The sequence below is a fragment of the Schistocerca serialis genome, chromosome 1, assembly GCF_023864345.2.
Source record: "Schistocerca serialis cubense isolate TAMUIC-IGC-003099 chromosome 1, iqSchSeri2.2, whole genome shotgun sequence".
Taxonomy (NCBI): Eukaryota; Metazoa; Arthropoda; class Insecta; order Orthoptera; family Acrididae; genus Schistocerca; species Schistocerca serialis.
Genome location: NC_064638.1, coordinates 569761692 through 569788301, shown reverse-complemented (window position 1 = coordinate 569788301; position 26610 = coordinate 569761692).

Here is a 26610-nt window from a genome sequence, read left to right as displayed (position 1 = left end):
TTTGTGGAGTGAATCACCGTGAAGGACACAGAAACGACGCGTACTCGTATGGGATCGAGTTATCAACTTCTGGCAGAGTTTGAAAAGGGCCTCATTGTACGTCTCCATTTTACTGGCTAGTCGAATCGTGCGGTATTTAGATTTTTGGAGCATTCAGATCTGATAGTTCCCAATGCTGGATTGCACGAGGAAAGGTGTCGACCGCCAGAAGGGAGGAATGCCGTATTGTGCAACAAGCACATCGTAAAGCCTCCACATCTTCGCCTGGCATCCTACAACAAGTAATGGGCATTCTGCAAAATTCTTTGTTACGTCATACGACATGTCGAAGACTAGCAGCAGCCATACTAGATAATTAACGTCCCATTCGTAGGCAGCAGGTAACACCACAATGCAGACGGCTGCGTTTGAAACGATGCTGCGACAGGTAAGAAAGGACAGGTGATACATGGCGCTGGGTAGTGTTCAGCGATTAATCGTGGTTCTACACTACCCCGGATTGACCATCATCATCTAGCATAGCAGCGACCTGGGGAGAGGTCCCATTCTGCTGTCAGAGACTGTATGTTCTTTAAAGAAATATATTTGGTTTGGTGTTCTATATCTCCTGTATTAGGCCCGTGTTCGGGCGGGAAGGAGCGCCTGGTCACGGGCACGAATCCGCCCGGCGGATTTGTGTCGAGGTCCGGTGAACCGGCCAGTCTGCGGATGGTTTTTAGGTGGTTTTCCATCTGCCTCGGCGAATGCGGGCTGGTCCCCTTTGTTCCGCCTCAGTTAGACTATATCGGCGATTGCTGCTCAAACAAGTTCTCCACGTACGCGTACACCACCTTTACTCTGCCACGCAAACATAGGGGTTACACTCGTCTGATGTGAGACGTTCCCTGGGGGGCTCCACCGGGGGCCGAACCGCACAATAACCCTGGATTTGGTGTGGGGCGGCGGAGGGGTGAAGTGGACTGCGGTAGTCGTCGTGGGGTTGTGGAACACTGCGGCTGCGGCGGGGACGGAGCCTCTCCGTCGTTTCTAGGTCCCGGGTTAACATACAATACAATACAATACAATCTCCTGCATTAATTTGAACGAATAGTTTTGGAACACCGTGTATTTCAACTTAATAATGCTGCCAGTACTTCTAATGTTTGATTTATTATTCATGTGCAAAATCACGTTTTTGTAGGGGGAATATACAGTCCGGTCTGTAATTTAAAAGAGGTAATGTTTGAAAGAAATCTAGTATAATAGACCAACAGTACTCAATGAGACCTATGCGTAGAAAATCCGTTAGTAAAAATCACTTAAGGCATTGTCGAGACATTAATTTTCAGATTTCATTTTGCACATAAAACATTTAACAAGTAGTAATTTAGAAACTATTCTTCGGATCGAGGGCGTGCTTCTGCCCATGCACTCGTCTTATTTTGTGTTTTTAACCATGTTGCTGGCTTCTTCGTAACTAACTGGTCTCAGTTTTTGCTGGATTTAATCTTGTTTGATGTTTGTTCGAGACACGCAATCCAGCCATGGCGGCTACCACTCCATGTTTCACGTCAGCTGAGCGGGTTTTCCCGATCATGCGGGCGGAGAATGGATTTGCTTGCTAGCCACTGTACTGCGGTCTTGGTAATTCTCGCTCTCCAATCACTGAGCGCTGCCCCGCGCCTCCTCAGGTGTCAGAACACTCGCGCCATCTCTGCCGTACCTGTCTCAAGTCACAACAGAATGTGCAGACACGGCCGCATACGTTTTTAAAGTTTACGGTCACAACTACAGAGATGTTCCCTCTCAGTGTCATACTGCGAAGTTCTTTGTAAATTCAACTCGTGTTTGAAAACGCGGAAATAACATGAGATACCACTGAAAACGTGAAAATTCATTTCGTCTCCTCTTCCTCTTCGGGTGGTTCAGTTTTTGCCAAGTGGCACCACGACCAGCTGTACACACCGATGCTGCTTTGCGATGACTTTTGATAGATTAAACAAGGAATTGCTCATTTTTAAATTTTTCTCACATGCGGAATTCACCTTACACACGCACATATTTTGGTTGGTGCGTAAGTTCGTAGCGTTTAGCCATAATTTTAAACAACACAGCGGATACACACAACAGAGACCTTAGTCGTCAATAGAATACAGGCTGATTCTCTCCACCATATACAAACTCTGCGGGTTGATCAATGAGAGGATGCAGAACAAGAAAGGTCTAATGAACTTATGTCCGGAAATGCATCGTTTCCATGCTAGAGGCCATTTATTCGATCATACTTTGTTACAGAGACTACGGTTTAAAACGCGCTGTACCATGCAGCCACACTTACAATACGCATGGATTCCTCCTAAGGGTTGGTACTGTTCCTCATACGTCATGTCCTAGAGCCCTCTCCTGCCATAGTCTGTGGTAATGTTCTGTCCGATTCACTTCTCTTGCTGACTCACCTTGTAGTGGATGTGATACAGCGTTGTTCACAATTGTTTCTTATTCGAATCGAGACCTTGCAGCCACGGTGTTTACTTAGGGGAAAGACAAATGGCAACGAGCAGCGGGCAGCAAAGTTGTATCAGCATTCAGTGTTTCGCCGTTTGTCTGAGGCAGGCTCGTTTCAGGAAGCAAGAAATGTTCGGGCACCTGACTTGGAGGGAAACGTGATTAACACTGCGGAAGGCCAGAGACTTGTCAGTACCAGGCAGTTGGCCCGTCAGTACAGGGTAAGCCAGACGACCGTGTGGAATATTCTCCATGACAGTTGTTACTACCCTTATCACTTGCAGCGTGTGTAGGGCTCACTAATGACAGACTTTTCACGTCGGGAGCAGTTTTCTCACTGGTTTCTTCACCAAGCAACACTGGTGCTGCGCATTCGTGCTGCCTTTGACACTGTTCGGATGCAGCCTGGTTGATGTTAGCGTGTGAGACAAAACATGCTGTGGTGCGTAGACGCATGCATTGAGGCACGTGGAAACCATTTTCAACACACACTGTTACTGTGTCTGCATGGTACAGCACATATTAGATCGCAGTCTCTGTAACAATTTATCATTGATTAAATGGTCTCTGTTGCATAGAAATCATACATTTCCGGACACAAGTTCATTAGACTTTTTCTGTTCCGTATACTCTCATCGATCAGTCCCTAGAGTTTGTATACGGTGGAAAAAATCGTCCTGTATTCTCCTTCATTATTTACAACAGTTTGCAACGCTGGCGTAGCTTTTGGATTGTGCGACTGTAGAAATGATGTGGTTTTGAGAAGAAGAACTCGTTGAGCCATATTCACAGCGTATTTTCATCCAGAAAGGAAGTTCCTTGAAGATCGTTCGATACAGAGCTGAAAGTGTGAAACTCTGAGGGTGCAATATCAGGTAAATAAGTTGGATGCGGAATGACTTCCCAACGCAATACCTGTATAGTGTTTTTGTCAGTCTAGCTGAATGCCGGAAGTCGTTATCGTGGGTAGCATCGCTTCACACAGTCTTCCTGGTCGTTGTTCTTGTATTGAATCTGCAAGACGTCTCAGTGATTGACAGTAAATGTCAACAGTTATGGTTACACGTCGGGGAAGCAATTAATAGTACACCACACCGTCGCTATTCTACCAGATGCACAACATTATCTTTTCTGAGTGCGTGCAACTTTTGTACGCGGAGTTGCTGCTTTATTTGGGCCCAGCTATTCCTTTCTTTTCCTTATCTTAGCATAAAGACACCATTCCTCGTCACCAGTTACGATACATGATAGGAACAGTCGGTGGTGTTCATGACCCAACTGGTGGTGAGCAAGCAGAGATGCACATTTGGTCATGCACGGATTTTTCTGATTTTGGCTTAGTGCATGCGGTACCCATACACCCGACTTTTTAACTTTTCTCACTGGATGCAAATGTTACATGATGGTGTAGTGATAACAGCTCGTCACATATGCCAGTTCTTCTCCATACTGACGCAGATCTTTGTGGATTAATGTGTTACAGCGATCTTCATCAAACCCCGAAGGCCTTCCTGAACGTGGAGAGTCACTAATGTCAAAACGATCTTCCTTAAAACGAGAAAACCATTTTCTTGCTGTGCTTTGTTCAGTGGCATTATTCCCATACACGGCCTAAATGTTTCTGGCTGCCTCCGCTGCTGTCGCCTCTCTATTGCCCACAAACACAGAATACGTCGGAAATGTTCCTAATTCACCATTTGACAATCGCTCTCCTGGCGTCCACAGCTCCACTCACTGTCTCCATGAGACAAAATGGCACTATGTAAACTCAAACAGCAACGGCCAATTCCAAATAAAAGAATGACAGTCGATAAATAAACCCATAGAAACCGGGAACACCAACATGAAAAACATAAACGCTACGAACTTCTGCACCAACCTAGTACTTTACAAGCTACTGCACATTCGATGACGTTGTGTTCCCCGTACCGTTCGTGTACGGAGCTAGGGAAAAACTACTGTCTGTGCGCCTCTGTACGCATCCTGACCTCTGTTATTTTGTTTTGACGGTCTCTACGCGAGATGTCCGATGATGCCAGTTGAGCTGACGGGCAGTCTTTGGCCGATAGCGATTCCCCAAATTTACCCAATAGTTTTTCTCGAGACCAACGTCGCTTTTCTTCCCACTTAAGATCTCCCCCCCCCCCCCCCCCCCCCCCCCGCCGAGTCACGGAGACCTTTTACAACTTTAAACGGACCTTCAGCGAATTCGTTCGATTTGTCCTGCCATGCCCATTTCGCAAGCATTCCAAACCCTGAAGCAGTTTTAAAAAAACTGCCTATAGTTTCTCGTGTTTTGTTTTCCATATAGGTGCAGTACTCTTTTCCCCCAAAGTTTCCAACGAACCGAGTGCGCTGGCACAGTCGTAAGTCACTGAATTTATATTCCTGTTAGTGGAGGTTCAGGCACCCGTTCGTCCCTTAAATTTAGGTTTTCAGTGGTTTTCCAAGATGCTACTCCTGGTGGGTGTAAAAATAAATGTGCGAAACGGAAAATAATAAAAGCTAAAATGAAGATTTGGCCCTGTCTGACTTACCCCTGAAGCAGATCTTAGGATCTCTTAATGGACTTTAACATATAAATGACAACCTAAACATAAATATCTGATTAAGGCAACTAATACCACTAAATAATAAATGTATTATAGACTAAAAAAACCTTTATATTGTAAAAGTTTACATTTCATAAGTAAAATTACTAATCAATTGCCCAACTCTGCCCCTTATTATGACTGCGCGATCTGATTTCAATAACGCGCAATGACTGACATCATCTACGTACCAAACACTAGAAGACACTACTTTCAAAGATAGTCTACGGTGGTGTGGAACCTCAGTAGAAATAAACTAACGTTATCACAACTGTTTAGCTTTTCATAGCCCTAATAAGTCGAAGCAATTTGCGATATCACCATATGTACTGCGTCCGGTGCGTCGAAGTGATGGTTCTTGTACTCGTCTGCGACGATGGAAGAACTCCAGCCACAAAAAAACTCTTTCAAAAGCTAGGATGGCAGAAGGCGGTCTTCAGAATAACATACTCTAATACTGTCTTCTCCTCTCTGTGTTCTACAGACGAGAATCGTGACCTCCCAGCCACAAGGACGAAGTTCAGATAACGTCTCAACGTAAGTATAGGCAGAGGAAGTGCTCTCAATTGCTGAACGCTGCATACTCCTCGACGACTTCCAACCCGGAGGTGAAGTCCAGAATAGTATAGGTTCGCAACAGGACAGTGCCTAACTGTTCTAGCTATAAACTCTCCTGAGAGCAGAGACAGCAAGTCCGTCTGTACCAACAAAGCTGATATCGAGCGACCGTCACACGCGGGCGCTCACAACTGAAGACCACGTTCCTCCAGAGCTGGCTTCCCAGCAAGGTTCGGCTCCCCACCATAGTAATTTCGAAAACGAATCATATTCCCGAAACCACGGAATATTCTCCCTCTCTACAGATTCTTCCGAACGCCGACCAACCATATTTTAGTCTTTTGTCGTCCAGCGCGGAATGTTTGCGAGGAAAAACCTATACTCGTACAATGGTACACTTCTGAGTAAAAATCCTTAGAAATAACCCAGCCAGCGTGGTTTCTGAGGTGCTGTTTCTTCGTTCCTCTCATCTGCGTCTAAGATTTTCAGCGTTCAGACGTATTATCCGGTTATCCTTCCGGCCTCTACTACAATAGCGGTCGGCCGTCACCCTATTGTGCACCAGAGCTCAGGTGCCACGACATCTGTCTAGCTACTTCCTGTGTTTAAGCAGGACCAACACCTGTGCGGGCCTTCCACCCAGAGCTTGAGTTCTGCCCGCAAATTCGTCTCCACTGGAGTTCCAACCTCTACTAGTATAGGCAGTCATTCATCACGGACATTTCAAGCCCTCTGCAGCTAGTCGACCTTTTGGGATGTCATTATGAGGTGGAAACGCAAAGGAACAACCAAGACCAAGCAGACCTCAAATCTGATGGACACGGATCGTCGATCATTGCGCGGGGCAGTTGTAAAAAATCGCATGAAATAAGCACTCGTGAGTTCTAAAGCGCTACTAGCAGTCCAGCTGGCTCAGTAACTGTGCGTAGGGAGTTAAAAAGAACAGGATGCAATAGTCAAGCAGCTCCCCATAAGCCATCCATTTCCGTGTTCAATGCTAAACGACGCTTGATGCGGTGCAAAGAACGACGCTGATGGACAGTGGATACTGGAAACGAGTGTTCGGAAGTGATGAATCACTCTCTATCTTGCAGAAATCAGTATAAAGGTTTGGGTTTGGCCAATGGTTGGAGAATGTTACATGCCATCATGCGTAGTACCGACAGTAAAGTACGATGGAGACGGTGTTGCGGTATAGAGGCGTTTTTCGTGTTTAGTGTGTGGGTCCTTGTTGCGCTTAGAAAACGCAAAATGCGGAAGAATATGAACACATTTTACAGCATTCTGCATTGCATATAGTAGAGGAACAATTCCGTGACGGTGGTCGTGTAAGCATGGCAATGCACCCTGTCGTAAAACAGCATCAGTGAGACAATGGTTTGTGGACAGTAACGTATCTGAAATTGACTGTCCTTTCCAGAGTCCCGAACTGAACCCATTGGAAGACGTTTGGGCTGGCCGCCGCGGCCGAGCGGTTCTATGCGCTTCAGTCCGGAACCGCGCGACTGCAACCGTCGCAGATTCGAATCCTGCCTCGGGCATGGATGTGTGTGATGTCCTTAGGTTGGTTAGGTTTTAGGTTTAAGTAGCTCTAAGTTCTAGGGGACTGATGACCTCAGACGTTAAGTTCCATAGTCCTCAGAGCCATTTGAACCATCTGAAGACGTTTGGGATGAGTCAGAACGTCGACTTTGCTCGATAACTCAGCCTCGAACATCACTGCCTTTTCTGGTTTCGTCTCCTGAGGGAGAATGGTCTGCCATTCCTCTACGGACATTCAGGCACATTATTGAAAGTGTCTCCAACGTAGTTCAAGCCGTCATACAGGCGAAGGGCGGACACAGTCTGAGTTAATGTCCACTAAAAGGTGTCTCGATACTTTTGGTCAGACAGTGTACCTGACAACACTCCGAGTATTTGTTTGTTCTTAACAATCGGGAGTGTGGTGAAAGGCCGAGCAACTTCCACATATCTAGGAAAATTCATTGTATCTGTTTAACGTCACCTGCTGTTTTCAAGATATCATGTATGAAAACGAAAGCGTCGTTTCATTTGATTATCTCAACTGGAATTAAAAAAAAATAAGACTGGTGGTATTTCGTTCTGCACAACTTCAAAATCGACTGAAACAGAATTTCAGAACAGATTAGTTGCCGTCGAAGTCATTAGTGGCAGATCAACAACTCGCTTGGAGGAGAATTTGTGCCGAAATGGACTGTGGTCTTCTCTAACAATTCATTCCAACATTTACTTGACCAGTGTGGATGACAAACGCGAAAGGTAAAATAAAGAAACTCGTTGTACAGACTTGCAGAGGAGACGCTTCTGAACGGATTACTTTTAGGTTTATGCAAGAATAAAACGAGAGAAATCTTCCTTACTGATATTCAACATCTATATCTATATCTACATGGATATTCCGCAAATCACACTTAAGGGCGTGGCAGAGGGTTCGTCGAACCACTTTCACAATCATTTTCTATTACTCCATTCTCGAACAGCGCACGTAAAAAACGAACATCTATATCTTTGCCTGAGAGCTCTGATTTCTCTTATTTTATTATGATGATCGTTTCTCCCTCTGTAGGTCGGCGTCGGCAATATTTTCACATTCGGAGGAGAAAGCTGGTGACTGAAATTTCACGAAAAGATCCAGACGCAACGAGAAATGTCTGTGTTTTAATAATGTCTGTATCATGTCAGTGAGACTCTCTCCCCTATTTCGCGATAAAAGAAAACGTGCTGCTCTTCTTTGAACATTCTCGATGTACTCTGTTAATCCTGTCTGGCAAGGATCCCACACACGGCAGCAATAATCCAAAAGAGGTCGGACAAGGGTGGTGTAGGCAGTCCACTTAGTAAATTTGTTACATTTTCTAAGCGTTCTGCCGATGAAACGCAGTCTTCGCTTTGCCTTCTCCATAACATTTTCTACGTGTTATTTCCAATTTAAGTTATTCGTAATTGTAATTCCTATATATTTAGTTGAATTTACGGCCATTAGGTTTGATAGATTTATCGTGTGACGGAATTTTAACGGAGTTCTTTTAACAGTCACGTGGACACTCTCACACTTTTCATTATTTAGGTTCAGTTGCCAATTTGAAACTTTTACAAATTTTATGAAAGACCCGTAAGAGTTAAATGGGCAAAGCAATTTCTCTAACAAAGCCTTTCTCCAAATATTTTCTGGTCTGTTATGAAGTCTGTTATTTCTGTCTTTTTGCCTTTCTTTTTGTTACGTCCCCTTTCTTATCGATTAGCTCGTGACGATAATTTTTAATTTTACAGAAATTAGTTATATTTGTTATTCAGTTCCCATGCATCTTACTAACCCCCCCATTTATTTTAAGCAAATCATTCGTTTGTTTCCCTTAACGATACAGGATAGGACTGGTCATTGTTGTTCAACAGCCAATTCATGACGAGCAAGCACAGACGCACATGTGACCACCCGCTGATTTTTGTGGTTTTGGCTTAGAGTATGCGCTAACCTAAACTCGATTTTTGAACGTACCCCATTGGATGTCCATGTTGCACGATGGTGGAATGATCACAGGTTATCACATTTACCGGTTCTCGAGAAAATTGACGTGGATGATTGTGGATTAATGCATTTAAACGGTCTTCATCAAACTCCCAAAGTCTTTCTGAATGCGGAGAATCACTAATTTCAAATCTATGCTCTTGAAAACGAGAAAGGTATTTTCTTGGTGTGATCTGTTCAATGGCATTAACCCCATGCACGGCGCAAATGTTTTTGGCTGCCTGCGCTACTGTCACCTCTCTATTGAACTCAAACAGAAGAATATGTCGAAAATATTGCGATTCCTAAACTTGAGCTGGCCGTGATGGCCAGGGGTTCTAGGCGCTACGGTCTGGAACCGCTACGGTCGCAGGTTCGAATCCTGCCTAGGGCATGGATGTGTGTGATGTCCTTAGGTTAGTTAGGTTTAAGTAGTTCTAAGTTCTAGGGGACTGATGAACTCAGAAGTTAAGTCCCATAGTGCTCAGAGCCATTTTGAACCTAAACTTGACACTCGATTTTCTAGCGTCCACAGCTCCACTATCTATCTCCAAATGGCAATATGTAAAGTCAAATAGCAACAGTGAGCTACAAATAAAATGCGTTAGTCGATAAATAACCACATAGCAACTGAAATACCAACATGTAAAACAAAAACGCTACCAACTTATGCTACCAACTTAATATTAATGAAAACGCATCAAAATCCCTACAGTACTTACTGACATGAGCCGTTTCATACAGACAGACAAACTCGGCGGGGGATCTTAATTCGTCATGGTTCAGCAAATTTTCACGAAATATTGATAAATTATAGCACAAACCTTCCTCTGAATTAACCTGTCTATGAATGAAAGCTGTAGCAAAATGACTACAGTAGTTCCTGAGGTTAGCCGTCACTTACAAATAAGACGAGGCTGTGGACTTAAATTTATAATGTGTAGGGGAGAGTGTTGTACCTGGAGGATAATGTGCGTAGGAATACATGATGCTTTTTTGTCGGTGCTTCAATCTAGGGATTGATTTTAGAATAACACAACAGAATGCACACTAGAGACCGCCATGACCAACTTCCACAATTTTGTGCAGTATTTGTTATTGCTATACACGAGGCTGTGTCCTGTGCAGAATTTGTGAATATTGCGACGTTGAAGCTATTTAGACGGCATAGTAATCCTTCAGTTGCAGAATTTTTAGATGGGTAAAATTCTATACACACGACAGGGAAAAGATCAGTACATTCTTTTAGAAGTTTGCAGTTCACTCAAGATTTATTGTTTGAACAGGACATATGGAGTTTGTTGTTGTTGTTGTTGTGGGCTTCAGTCCAGAGACTGGATTGACGTAGATCACCATGCTACTCAATCCTGTGCAAGCTTCTTCATCTCCCAGTACTAGTGCAACCTATATCCTTCTGAATCTGATTAGTGTATTCATCTCTTGGTCTCCCTCTACGATTTTTACCCTCCACGCTGCCCTCCAATACTAAATTGGTGATATCTTGATGCCTGATAACATGTCCTACCAACCGATCCCTTGTTCTAGTCAAGGTGTGCCACAAATTTCTCTTCTCCCTAATTCTATTCAATACCTCCTCTTTAGTTATGTGATCTACCCATCTAATATTCAGCATTCTTCTGTAGCACCACATTTCGAAAGCTTATAGTCTCTTCGTGTCCAAACTATTTATCGTTCACGTTTCACTTCCGTACATGGCAACACTCCATACAAATACTTTCAGAAACAACTTCTTGACACTTAAATCTATACTCGATGTTAACAGATTTCTCTTCTTCAGAAACACTTCCCTTGCCATTGCCAGTCTACATTTTATATCCTCTCTACTTCGACCATCATCAGTTATTTTGCTCCCCAGATAGCACAACTTATCTACTTCTTTAAGTGTCTCATTTCCTAATCTAATTCCCTCAGCATCACCCGATTGAATTCGACTACATTTCATTATCCTCGTTTTGCTTTTGTTGATGTTCATCTTATATCCTCCTTTCAAGACACTTCCATTCCGTTCAGCCGCTCTTACAGGTCCTTTGCTGTCTTTGCCAGAATTATAATGTCATCAGCGAACCTCTAAGTTTTTATTTCTTCTCCATGTATTTTAATTCCTAATCCGAATTTTTCTTTTGTTTCCTTTACTGTTTGCTTAATATACAGACTGAATATCATCGGGGATAGGCTATAAACCTGTCTCACTCCCTTCCCAACCACTGCTTCCCTTCCATGCCCTTCGGCTCTTATAACTACCATCTGGTTTCTGTATAAATTGTAAATAGCTTTCGGTACCTGTATTTTACCCCTGCCACCTCCACATTTTGAAAGAGCGTATTCCAGTGAACATTGTCAAGAGCTTTCTTTAAGTCTACAAATGCTAGAAACGTAGGGTTTCGTTTCCTTAATCTATCTTGTAAGGTAAGTCGTAGGGTCAGTATTGCCTCACGTGTTCCAACATTTCTACGGAATCCAAACTGATCTTCACCGAGGTCGGCTTCTGCCAGTTTTTCCATTCGTCTGTAAAGAATTCGTGTTAATATTTTGCAGCCGTGACTTATTAAACTGATAGTTCGGTAATTGTCACATCTATCAACACCTGCTTTCTTTGGAATTGGAATTATTATATTCTTCTTGAAGTCTGAGGGTATTTCGCCTGTCTCATACATCTTGCTTACCAGATGGTAGAATTTTGTCATGATTGGCTCTCGCAAGGCTATCAGTATTTCTAATGGAATGTTGTCTACTCCCGGGGCCTTGTTTCGGCTTAGGTCTTTCAGTGCTCTGTCAAACTCTTCACGCAGTATCATATCTCCCATTTCATCTTCCTCTACATCCTCTTCCATTTGCATAATATTGTCCTCAAGTACATCACCCTTGTACAAACCTTCTATATACTCTTTCCACCTTTCTACTTTCTCTTCTTTGCTTAGAACTGGGTTTCCATCTGAACTCATAAAAGTGGTTCTCTTTTCTCCAAAAGTCTCTTTAATTTTCCTGTAGGCAGTATCCTATAACCTCAGTGAGATATGCCTCTACATCCTTACATTTGCCCTCTAGCCATCCCTGCTTAGCCATTTTGCACTTCCTGTCGATCTCATTTTTGAGGCGTTTGTATACCTTTTTGCCTGCTTCATTTACTGCATTTTTATATTTTCTCCTTTCATCAATTAAGTTCAATACATCTTCTGTTACCCAAGGATTTCTACTAGCCCTCGTCTTTTTACCTACTTGATCCTCTGCTGCCTTCACTATTTCATCCCTCAAAGCTACCCATTCTTCTTCTACTGTATTTCTTTCCCTCATTGCTGTCAATAGTTCTGTAATGTTCTCCCTGAAACTCTCTACAACCTCTGGTTCTGTCAGTTTATCCATCTCCTTAAATTCCCACCTTTTTGCAGTTTCCTCAGTTTTAATCTACAGTTCATAACCAATTGATTGTGGTCGGAGTCCACATCTGCCCCTGGAAATGTCTTACAATTTAAAACCTGGTTCCTAAATCTCTGTCTTACCATTATATAATCTATCTCAAATCTTCGAGTATCTCCACGCCTCTTCCATGTACACAACCTTCTTTTATGATTCTTGAACCAAGTGTTAGCTATGGTTAAGTTATGCTCTGTGCAAAATTCTACCAGGCGGCTTCCTCTTTCATTTCTTACCCCCATTCCATATTCACCTTCTATGTTTCCTTCTCTTCCTCTTCCTACTATCGAATTCCAGTCACCCATGACTATTAAATTTTCGTCTCCCTTCACTATCTGAATAACTTCTTTTATTTCATCAAACATTTCATCAATCTCTTCGTCATCTGCGGAGCTAGTTGGCATATAAACTTGTACTACTGTAGTAGGCGTGGGCTTTGTGTCTATCTTGGCCACAATAATGCGTTCACTATGCTGTTTGTAGTAGCTTACCAGCACTCCTATTTTTTATTCATTATTAAACGTACTCCTGCATTACCCCTATTTGATTTTGTATTTATAGCCCTGTATTCACCTGACCAGAAGTCTTGTTACTCCTGCCACCGAACTTCACTAATTCCCACTATATCTAACTTTAATCTATTCATTTCCCTTTATAAATTTTCTAACCTACCTGCCCAATTAAGGGATCTGACATTCCACGCTCCGATTCGTAGAACGCCCGTTTTCTTTCTCCTGGTAGCGATGTCTTCCTGAGAAGTCCCCGCCCGGAGATCTGAATGGGGGACTATTTTACCTCCGGAATATCTTGCCCAAGAGGATGCCATCATCATTTAACCATACAGTAAAGCTGCATGCCCTCGAGAAAAATTACGGCTGTAGTTTCCCCTTGCTTTCAGCCGTCCGCAGTACCAGCACAGCAAGGCCGTTTTGGTTAGTGTTACAAGGCCAGATCAGTCACTCATGGAGACTTGCCCCTGCAACTACTGAAAAGGCTGCTGCCCCTCTTCAGGAACCACATGTTTGTCTGGCCTCTCAACATATACCCCTACGTTGTGGTTACACTTACGGTATGGCTATCTGTATCGCTGAGGCACTCAAGCCTCCCCTCCAACGGCAAGGTCGATGGTTTATGGGGAGGATATGGAGTTGCAAAATCAGCTATATATTCCTATCACTGTAGTGATATCTTCTTTCTGGGAATAGAAGCTGATGTTTACGCTGCAGTCACCAAGGGAAGTAGACAGCGAGCGAAGACGACATTTTTCTTCACTCTGTGAGGGAAACATCTTCTCATCTTCTAATCTGTTTTATGAAGATCCCAACAATACACACACACACTTGACAATCCAGGTTGAGAGGTGGCATAAGCCCCCTCTTATACTTCTGTCTTACTCTGAGTAATTCGATTTTCCTCTCTAATTGCATGCAGTGAAAAGTTGCTATTCCTTCACACGCAGACTTCCCACGCAGCGTCTCTCGTCACCCGGGTGGTCCGGTGACAGGCGAGTTCTGCTGGGCTTGAAAGGGTTAAGCCGACGGGTGTGAGGGAGTCGAATGGACGCTTTCCAGACGCAGACATTGTCATAAGAGTAGCGGCGACACGCCCAGAGGGGCCAGAAGGAGCGGCTGGGCTAGAGATTCCGGTACTTCGCAGAAACTTAGTGAACACCGTTTCTGGCGGGCTACCAGCGAGGCGTGGGAAAGACTTGTGTTCCCAGGCAGTCGTGGCGGGCAAATTCCCGCGTTTTCTGCAAAATCATAACTGTGATTGGCATGCTCGGGGAATAGCTCCGTGACGTAGCAAAATCTTCGCAGAAATTGGCGCCAAGTATCTCCATTGGTGGAATAGTACTGCGTCGGCAATAGAGAGGAATTTTCCGCCGGTTTTCGAGTTGCTGATTGGAACGTTTAACCACGACCACTGTCGTGGGGGCGGGAATGTTCTGGGTTCGGCTTGTTCGGGTGCTCTTGAGAGGGTCGGCTCTCGCCTTTCGGTCGGAGGAGGTTACAAGACTGAGCTCTCGCTGCTCTGGACAGCCTGCCTTCCGTTGGCTGTCTAATATACTTTTATTTAGTTGTAACTGTTTGACGAAGTTGCTGAAGTTTCGACTTCAACGTAACTTTCCGAGTACAGTTGGCAATTGAGCGTTCTGTGTACAAGCAGCCTATGTTGTCCGTCTTGAGCAGTTTTGGCTAAAGTTGACTGTATCGGAGTTACTGTGTGACTTCGCTTGTTAAAATCAATCACTGTACCGTCAGTGATTGTGTGGCGGGCCTTCTTCGTCTCCCTCAGAGGCGCATTTGTATTGATAGGAAGTCATTAGTCTGGAAGAACCAGACTTGTTTCGGTCTATACTCGCGACATTATCATCACCACGACGGGACGTCGAAGCAACCAGCCATCACTTCCGGTATGCCAGATTGTGTCCTTGCAGTTAAGAAGACAGCTTGGTAATGTATGCCTGCAGCATCGGCAGATTAGGGAATCTGCACTGTGATAATCAGAGCTCAGCAGAACGCGCCTGTTCCCGTCTTTTCTTACGTGGTTCTGTCTTGGATGTTCATTGTCTGAGTTCTCACTACTGTAGCAACAATTAGTGTTGGGTTGGCTGGGTGTTTCTCTTAAGATTTGAGTTGCATGGGATTGGCTCCACATACCACTTCGTCATAAATGTCACAATCTAGTTTATGGACAACTTCACCTTCACAGCATTTATTTGAGTATCCAATTTGATCCAGTTTGATGTATTGTAAATGTTTCATGTGTTTTGTTTATGATTTTGAGTTTAGTCATAATAAATAAAATTGTTATTTTGGACAGAACTTTCATTCTGTTAATCGGTAGAGCAACCCTTTCATTTGTCACTACGTTACTGAAACTTTCCTTTATTTAATTAATGTCTATCAAATTAAATTATTGCAGGTGCCAAACTCTTTTCTACTCCACTTGCAGGGTCGATTACAGTCAGTTCGCGTTTATTCTTAATCCATGTGCAACAGCAAAAGTCGGAGTTAGAATAGGGGGGCTTAGAGCATCATTTACATATGAAGATTATAGAAAAATTTAGTGTTAAATACACTGCTAGCCCCGGCACCTCGCAAGGTGTTCTACACTTCTGTTGATAGTAATATTACAAGAAGAAAAAATGAGTAGCCCAAAGGGTGTAATTAAATCGCTTTGCACTACATCGCAGGTTTAACGGTACGTTTTTCTGTGGCGGTTAGTATAAGAATAAAAAAGTGTTGGTAATGTAGTCTCACTTGCTGTCTTTTGAAGCTCGTCGAAATCTTATAATGGTAGAGATGTAGTTCCCTTTACCTAACACTCATTCATTCCACCAGAGAGAAATTTCGGTAAACTGGAGAGAGAGATTTAGGCACATGAATGTGATTGAGAGCTCAGAAGAGTACACAAATCCGATAGAAAGGATTGCAACGGTAATTCACTTGCAACAAAGCTATGCAGTCAAGAACTGGAAATCCTACTCTGATGTATCCTCAAACAGCCAGGCCAATGTCATTTCAAATTCCAGGCTGTCAAAAATGTTACATTCAGGCGAAGCAAGAACAAGAAGGTGAATTTAGTTCAAGGTGATACATTTTATAACCCTGACACAACTGATCCTAAAAGCCTGTGCAAAGAGAGGAAAAAGTTTTCAGGCAGAATAGCTGGACTGAAGATATTGAGTAAACGGTTCAAGTGAAGACACCAAAACTGAAGGATATAAGGCGACTTTTATCTCTCGGCTTTGGTGAAAACTGAAATCCAGTAGAAAAGTCGCAGTTCTACAAAACGCTTCTTGCTGCTGTTGTTGCTATGAAAGAAGGGTATATGGATGACGATGTAGAAAGTAACAGTCAGAGCAGCTTTGATATAATGGAAGAGAATGAAGTGGATTTCACGTAAGCCAAGATGTACTGCATGCTCACTTGACTTTATCCCAATTGTGAGTGCTATTTGCCAGCATGATAAATTATAGTTTTTCCTACCTTTTCTAGAACGCAAAAGATTATTTTGCTGTATTTATTAGTTTCTACAAAGTAAATGTTGATTTAACTCCGTTTGAAGTCATTAGGTTTGACTTCATCATATTTTGATGGTACAGTATTATTTAATTTTTCAGCAGGTGTTAGTAAACTGCAAGTAGCGCTAGTGAACAGCCAGTAGTTTACCAATACCTAGGTAAACTAGTGGGAACATTTCGTTAAAATAATGACAATAATTGTAATAATAATAATTTTTAGAAAGTACATTACAGATCTTTATCATAAAAATGTCAGCTTTTGCTACCTGACGCAAAAACAAAGTGGCTACTCATTGTCTTGCAAACCTGCTGAATACTTTACGTAGTTGTAAAACCTGCTATGTGTTTAAGAAATATTTAAACAGCTATTATCAGTGTCCATGTGATTATTGGCTACTGTATAGATTTATTAGGCTATTTTTTCTGAATTTTCTTAAAAAGGAATCCGCTCTCTATTAGGTTTCCCATGATTTTTGGGAGTTTTTCATCAATACCCAAACTTTTCTTATAGAGCAAATTGCGAGTTTTGCGTTGGGGCTGTTCACTCGCTCTGGTCTTTCTTCGTGAAACTGATGTGTTCCTATCCAGAGATGCGGAATGAAAAACATAGCTGCATATACGGCGGAACGTCGATACAGACATTGGCATCAGCAGATAACGGCGACGGCCTGACTGAGTTGGCAGTAGCGTCACGGCGGGTGGATGATTGCGCCCTGTTGTCCAGCTCTTGCCGTCCCCGCGACCTTGGTGCGTGACGTGCGCCAACACTTTCCGGCGGTCGCGGTGTCGAGTTCCGGTGACGCAAATTGAGTTATCAGTCAAGCCGCCAGCTGCGCCCTCATCGCGGCGACTGTGACGTCATCGGGCCGGTAACGGAAACCACGGCCCCAATCACGCTGCCAGGCGCTGTTAATGATGTAAGGAGTTTGCCAACCCATACGACGTACTATCGTATTTCCTGCGTACCGACACAGCACTATCCACTGAAAATTATTTGAGGTCTGTTTTTAGTACCACATATGACTGTCGTCTAGCGAATTTGAATTGTTTAAACGAACCGCGCAGAACTTGCTGCCTGTCCTCCTCAGTCCTGAGCTTAGATTTCATGAATGAGAAGTTTGTGTTGGTGGTCAACCAGTTTTTTTTTATGTGGAAAAATAAGACTAAAGTAATACACTCAATAAAACTGCACGATTCACCAAAATATTAGGACAGGAAGGATGTATGGTCTATAAAGATTCAAATACCTCTTTTGCCCTAGTAATAAAATGTTTTCGGGGATTACTTTGACAGATTTTTATTACAAAATGGCAGCAGATACATACATGGTGTTTGTTTTAAGTTGAGACAACTAAATATCTTGAAAACGACGTATCATACGAAATAAATGTTCTAGATGAAACGTTAATATTAGTAAAGGGGACATCTGTCTGTGTTACAACTGACCATTTCCTAACCACCCCTCTTGTGTGGACGGGGTTAACTTTTAATTTATATTTTCATATGAGAACCCCCCTCCCCACCCGTTTTAACTGTATGTTCGGATTCTGCACCAACTTTGTATTTTCATACAAGAACTTCCACCCCCCCTCCAGTTTTTACTGTATATTCGGACTCTGCGCCAAAACATACGTACAGTTTACGCAAACCATTTTTTCCTATTCGTGGCAGATGGCGCTGTAATCGACAAACAGCATTTTATTCTGGATTTAATTACCATTTAAATATAAACCTCTGTGTTCTAACGGTTGATACTAATGTCCACACTTCACTTGAGTGTTGCAAATATGATTGTACAATACGAATAATATGGCTAGACATTGACATTTCTGGCAATTTTGCTACTTATATGGTAACATAGTTTTCTGTTCCCTACAGGGTGAATTGTGGTGAGTTCCCAGACCATCAGAATGCTTGATTTCGAAGGCCGCCCTCGAAACCCGTCATCAAGGTGACTGATTTTGGTGTGTGTTTCCATCCAACCGCCGTTAACTTTCTTGCTGGCCGCTACGCGGCTACTAGAAGAATGCAAACGACAACCACTGTAATAAGGTAAAATCAAGAAACCCAATGGTGAGAAGCAAGAGGGCTCACTGAAATCGAGCACTCCAATGTCGAGAGGCAGGGGAACTCATCAAAGGCAAGTACGCACCTGGTAAGAGGCAAGGGGACTCACTGAAATCTAGTATCCCGATGGAAACAGAAAACCATCACATCCATGTCGTTGTCCTGGATCACGCTGAACCTAGTTTATAACCAGACATAGAAACGGCTAGCCATATTGTACTGTACGATCAAATTTGCAACCCTAAAATAAATTTCAAACATAAATATCAACTGTTAGAGCGTAAAGGTCCACATTTACATCGATGAATTAAATGTAGAATGAAATGCGTCGGTTCTTAACTGCAGAAACAGGCATATTTGATATTTGTCGGTTACAGCACGATCTACCACTAATGGAAAATTATGGTTTGCTTAAGCTGTACGTATTTTTTGTCGTAGAAGTCGAATATGCCGTAAAAATGTAGGTTCCCGTTTGGAAATAGAAAGCTGACACCGCCCACACAGAAGGGGTGGTTAGGACGTAGACAGTTGTAGCACAGACAGTTGTCGTCTTTACTAATATTAACGTTCCACCTAGAGAATTTTTTTCGTGTGACGGATTGTTTCGAGTTATTGGTTGTCTCAAGTTAAAACAAACGCCCTGTATATATAAGTGGCACAAAATTTTATTTTATTATTACATGTGAAAATACTATCACACAGTTTTTCATAAATCAGAAATTTTTAATAGAATTATTCTGTGAAACTTTACATTTATCGAACTGAACAAATGTGAAATCTTTACAGGCAGGCAATCTACACCTGAAACGACTTTTCTGGATATCACTCGTCATCTGAGGTGACTAGAACACCTTTGCTGTAGGTGATGGCACAGGCTTTGATATTCTGGATACCTTCCTCATTGGAACTGTATCGTCTTTGTAATCACATTCCTTCTCCACTTGTTTCTCTTGAACTCTCACGTGAATGTCAAATTTGCTGTTATATGTAGACTCTGTGCTACGTTTAAAAAATGTATCGCCGTATTCTTGCGATGAAATAAGTAATCACTCATTCCATAATGTAGGATATATTAGTATATTATAGCACATTCTAAACACATTCCGTTTCAGAATTACTGAAAATAAACAGGAAACACCTTTGGTTCTCGAAGGCAAGCTGACGCTACTATAAACAGCTTCCGTCACTTCCTTCAAGCAATTGGTCAAACCTACTGGGAGCCTGGAGAAACAAAGACAAGTGACGCACGGAAAGCACAAGGCGTACTGCGGCGCTGCATAGGACTGAGGAGCCTATAATTCGTAAGAAGAGAAAAGATAACTTACAGCCTTACAGTTGACAGCGCAAAAGGCTGCTGGCAGACCATAGAATAGCGGCAACATCGATGCGTTAGCACAGAGCAGTAAAAAAAATTCGTGTTACGTGGTTGCTTGTGGTACACGTGCATAACAGTTGCGTCAAGTCCGTCTTACTCTCAGGAATCACTCTGGCCATACAGATTACAGTCATCCTCTTCGACCCCAACGTTCATTCTAATTATGCTGCAAAAATGGCTGTAGATTGTGGTCTTTATTTGCAAGGACGTTTCTAAAATATTATTAGGTCCACAGGTCTAACAGGTCCACAAACGCATGCAGTTCAGAACCTTTTGTCTTAGCCACCAGGCTATTAGCCTACACTATTGTGCAAAACTTAAGAACGAAAGTAACTTTCGCATGAATTGTCACTGCAAAGTAACATTGCTCCATGAAATATGGACCACATATAGAAAGAACTGCTACACTATAGTACAGGAGACACTCCGTCTTCAGGCCACAAGTGCCCCATCGGGACCACCCGACCGCCGTGTCATCCTCAGTTGAGGATGTGGATAGGAGGGGCATGGGGTCAGCACACCGCTCTCCCGGTCGTTGTGATGGTTTTCTGTGACCGGGGCCCCTACTATTCGGTCGAGTAGCTCCTCAATTGGCATCACGAGGCTGAGTGCACCCCGAAAAATGGCAACAGCGCGTGGCGGCCTGGATGGGCACCCATCCAAGTGCCGGGCATGGCCGGCAGCGCTTAACTTCGGTGATCTCAAGGGAACCGGTGTATCCACTGTGGCAAGGCCGTTGCCCATAGTACAGAAGGTAACTGAAAAATGTACGCAGTGAGAGGAACAGACAGGACATTTTTATTTAAATACAGTAATTACACTGGAGTCACTACGATTTATGATAGAGCCCTAAAAGGAGGGACATGGTTGTTGAGGGGGGATGTTATTTCGAGGGACAGCAATACATGCTCTGCAACGCGCTGCCACCCTGACCACAGATCCTAAGGAGCTCCATTCCTCCACCAACACCACTAACAATTGCTGGATGGTCGATTGTGCATGTGGACATGCTACATTACGTCTCCCCAACACATGTCATACGTGCTCGATGGGATTTAAGTCGAGGGATCGATTAATTTCTCATTTTAAGAGTTGCTCCACATACGCATTTCGAAGCGGCCGCGCGTTATCATCGATAGAAATGAATTCAGGGTGGAATTCATCCCTGACAAGAAGCATTTGGGGTATGAGTGTAGTTTTACTATAACACTGACCGGTGAGTGTAACATGTTCAAAGATTTGAAGGTCAGTACGCTCAGCTAACTTTGTGCTTCCCCACACCATAATACTTAGAGCACCAAAACGATCATGTACGACGATGATCCTGGGTGTGTTGTGTGTTCTCACCTCTCGCCGTATGAAGGTATACAATGCACACAGGAACACTGACCGTCTTGTAGACCAGTGTTATACACTGAAGAGCCAAAGAAACTGATACACCTGCCTAATATCCTGTAGGGCCTCCGCGAGCACGAGGAAGTGCCGCAACACGACGTGCCATGGACTCGACTATTGTCTGAAGTAGTGCTGGAGGACTGACACCATGAATCCTGTAGGGACGTTCATAAATCCGTAGGAGTACGAGGAGAAGGAGATCACTTCTAAACAGTACGTTGTAAGGCATCCCAGATAGGCTCAATAATGTTGATGTCTGTGGAGTTCGGTTGAACCTTCTTTATCTATTACTGAAACTGCTGAGAGAAACTGAAGTACTGTCACTTTGCGATTTTTTATTATTTCATTTCTGACCTACATAATTATTCCTTAAAAATACATCTCGGACTTATTCTGTTCCTTAATGACCCAGAATATACAAGGATTACGCAATCTGACTGCTCAAATAATTAACACAAAACAATAGCCCTGAATTAGATGAAATCCTAACAATAACGTATACATTTCATAAGTCACTTACCTCACAGAAAATCTTGATGACACGAACTACAGCAAATGCAGCAAGTATACAGCCAGCTAAGTAAAAAGATTCTAACTACCATAGGCTCTAACTACTAATAGACATGTGGTTAGCAAAAAATGGTTCAAATGGCTCTGAGCACTATGGCGCTTAACATCTGAGGTCATCAGTCCCCTAGACTTAGAATTACTTAAACCTAACTAACCTAAGGACATCACACACATCCATGCCCGAGGCAGGATTCGAACCTGCGACCGTAGAGGTCGCGCGGTCCCAGACTGAAGGGCCTACAACCGCTCGGTCACAGCGGTAGGCTGTGGTTAGCAAAGGAAAGATTTTGTTGCAGAGCAAACAATGTATTTAGCTGATTTTACCTTAATCATGTGACATCCAGTGCCAAAAATTACATAATTGTCCGTGACATCCAGATCCAAAAATTATATAATGGTCAATAATTCCATTACCCACATTTTACAATCCATGTCCAACCAATATTAAATCACCATGACGGACACACGTCCAGACCGTCTGCTCGCGCGAACACTGCTGACCTCCATCACTGCTAAGTATTAACTTATAACTGTGAGTCCGACCAGCCACAGAGTCTTTTGCAGAGGGCGCAGAGCGCTGTCACTGATGTTACTGCAGAGCAGTGTCAACATACAAACATATATAAGCGGGCTCATACAAACGGACTACTTACACGGTGACTAGTGGAAGTGTTTAAACTCAGAGTGTTCCTGTAGCCACTCTGTAGCAATTCTGGACCTGTGGGGTGCGCATTGTCCTGTTGGAATTGCCCAAATCTATCGCAATGCACAATGGACGTGAACGAATGCAGGTGATCGGACAGGATGGTTTCGTACGTGTCACCTGTCAGAGCTGTGTCTAGACTTATCAAGGGTCCCGTATCACCCCCAACAACACGCGCTCCAAACCGTTATAGAGCCTCTACCAGCTTGAACAGTCGCCTGTTGACATGCATGGTCCATGGATTCATGAGGTTGTCCCCACAGCCGTACAAATCCATTCGCTCCATCAATTTGAAACGAGACTCTTCTCCAGGCAACTCGTTTCCAGTCATCAACAGTCCAAGGTTATGTTGACGGGCCCAGGCGAGGCGTAAATCTTTTTGTCGTGCAATCATCAAGGGTACGCGAGTGGGTCTTCGACTCGGAAAGCCCTTATCGATGATGTTTCGTTGGATGGTTCGCACGCTGACACTTGTTGATGGTCCAGCAAATTTGCAGCAGTATGCGGAAGGGTTGCACTTCTGTGCCGTTGAACGATTCTCTTTAGTCGTTATTGGTCCCGTTCTTGCAGGATTTTTTTCCGGCCGCACCTACGTCGGAGATTTGATGTTTCACCGTTTTCTTGACATTCACGGTACACTCCTTATGGGGAAGTCCCCACTTCATCGCTACCTCGGAGATGCTGTGTCCCATCACTTGTGCGACGACTGTAACATCACGTTCGGACTCACTTAAATCTTGATAAGCTGCCGTTGTAGCAGCAATAACAACTGCGCCAGACACTTGTTGTCTTATATAGGCGTTGCCGACCACAGGCAGTGTTCTGCCTCTTTACATATCTCTGTATTTAAATACTCATGCCAATACGCATTTCTTTGGCACTTTAGTGTAGTTTGGAGAGGCATAAAGTTGCGTGGGCTACTGACCTCCTAGTCTTTGAACACGGTACACTCAATGGTGTACGCTATTGTGGCACTGTACTTCTTCCCCATGTGAGCCTTTTCAGGGGTGCATTCGGCCCTGACTCCATTTTTATGGACGACAGTGCTCGAACGCCATGCTTTAGAGGATTGACTCCATCGAGAGTAGATTATAGACACATTCCGAAAATGAGAATATACAACGCAGAAATGTATGGAAAGTAAACATATACTGAAAGAAATTTCCTGGCAGATTAAAACTGTGTGCCGGACCGAGACTCGAACTCGGGACGTATGCCTTTCGCGGGCAAGTGCTCTACCAACTGAGCTACCCAAACACGACTCACGACCCGTCCTCACAGCTTTACTTCTGTCAGTACCTCGTCTCCTACCTTCATTCTGGATATACTGAAAGAGGCTGATAAGTCCCCACCTCGACAGCACGAACGGTAAAGCAACAAAGTCGTGGCCTGCCTCACGACAGGCTTTATCAGCTGCTAATTTCACTAACAACTCATGGGGAACCTAATTGTGCATCCGTATGCCTTACAGTCAGGCTTTATAAAGGACAGTCAAGAACACAACTTAAGAACGAAAGTAACTTTCGAATGTGTTCCTGCGAAGTGTCATAGCTCGATGAAACTTGGACCACACATGGAAAGAACTACTACAGTATAGTACAGTAGATCACTAAAAGAAATACTCAGCGAGACGAACGGAAATGCTACTTTCATCAAAGGCCGTAATTATCCTGAATTCCCTGCGACCTCTGGTGGCCCTCTGGACAGTAGAAAAGGGCAGACGAGGTTCTTAAGAGGGTGTGTGATCGCCACGGACGGCAACACATGCTCCGCAACGTGCTCCCATGCTGGCCACAAGGGTGGCGAGGAGTTCCTGTGGCAGGACGTTCCCTTCATCCAGGCCGGCCAAAGTGGCTGAGCTGTTCTACGCGTTGCAGTCGGGAACCGAGCGACCGCTACGGTTGCAGGTTCGAATCCTGCCTCGGGCATGGATGTGTGTGATGTCCTTAGGTTAGTTAGGTTTAAGTAGTTCTAAGTTCTAGGGGACTGATCACCATAGATGTTAAGTCCCATAGTGCTCAGAGCCATTTGAACCATTTTTTTGTTAAGTCCCATAGTGCTCAGGGCCATTTGAACCATTCCTCCACCATCATAGTTGACCATTGCTGAATGGTCGCTGGCGCATGTGGTTGTGCTGTTATACGTCTACCAGTGCATCCCCCAAGTGCTCGATGGGATTTAAGTCATGGCAACGCGCAGACCAATTCATTCCACGAATATCCTCTCGTTCCGAGTGCTCCCTTACCTGCACTAAGCCGTATGGAAGTTTTTGATCGGTCCAGGAGGCTTGTACAGACAACCTAGGTGATTAAGGCACCACTCGGAACAAGCGAGAAATTCGGGTTCGACTCCCGGTCCGTCATAAATTTTGATGTGTCTATAGTAAACCATACAGCTGATGCAACATCGTATTCGCAGTTTGCGAATACATTTCATACACGTCAATAGTTTGATCGTATGTCTTGCAAGACGGCTACATTTCTTTCGCGTAGCATTTGCAGACTCCGTCTTCAGGTTATCTTTCATCCTATTTAATCTGTTGGTCTGAATACAAATGGTTCCAAAATGGTTTTACTTTCATTATCGGAAAGCAGCCATACAACTTCGTAAGTAATTTCACGGGACTGTCGGCAAAGGTGTTCTCTGACTACCAGACAGTGTTCAGTTTTTTCGAAACGTCCTAGGATTTTCAGTAAAACAATTACAAAACATTCTGCACTCCTTTTAAAATTCTGCTGTCTGCTGTAAGTCTTATTTCTTATCGGTAAGTAGAGCTTGGCAACTAGTTTGCAAGTACGACTTGCGAGAAGGGATCTTTCCCTTCACCAGATGGACGGCAGTTTCCCGGTGTCCTCCTCAGAAATCGAAGGTCACTCTTTGCATTATCCACGACTACATCTGCGTGAATTATCGTTTAATATCCCTCAGCATCGTTAGTTCTAGGCATCTGAATGTCGTGAAAGATTTAGTCGTGACTGGTTAATGCATTAATTGAAAGCTGTTAAGTATTTCTTGTTGTCTTACGGGCAGTAATTTGCATTTTCTGTCAGTTGTATTTGTTTGCGCTCTTCGATCTGCAAAGAAATTCGTCATCGTGTCAAACTGAAGATCAATGCTGCTTTCTCGGTGGGCAGTTAGCACAGTTTACATGAAGAATTGCTACTAGGGTTTCACTGAAGCTTACAAACACGTTTTTTCCCACAGAACTGTAACCATGAAATATGCTTCAGAGATGAAAACGGTGTCGATAAAACTAATATGGCGTCTCTAATTTAAAACTGAGACTCTCTTCAATTTCATTTCCTCTCCCGTCTCTGAGAAACAAATTATAAGCAGTGCCGTTCCAGATAATGAAAGGACACTCAAACAAACACACACACACACACACATACACACATCGAGAAAAAGAATCACGTCTTGGAAACGCCGTAACTGCCTCCAATTGCGACGAAGAAGTTTGAAATTTGGTTATAAAGGTGCCTACAGTCTTCCTCTGTAACAGTGCAAAAGCGTTCCTCCCTGCGACATCAACCTCGGACTCGGCTTTTCAAACACCAAGATGTCGATACATCCGAAAAAGGAGGCCACAGTTCAGATGTTCATGTGAGGTGTAAGGTGGGTTAATGAAGTCGGATTAGCAGCAAATTTTTCCACAATCTGGATGTATCACACGATGAAGTGTCGTAATATCCCCCCTCTTCCTCACATATCACCTCTGTTTTTAGCACCTGTGCGATAGAGATCAGAATGGCGACACCCAGGTTATGTTTTGGGTGTCAGAGGAAAACACTTCAGACACATCACCACTCAGAATCGACACAAAAAGCCCTGAGGAGATGGCATAAAGGGCGTCCCTTGGGGCTTTGATGCCCACACATTTCG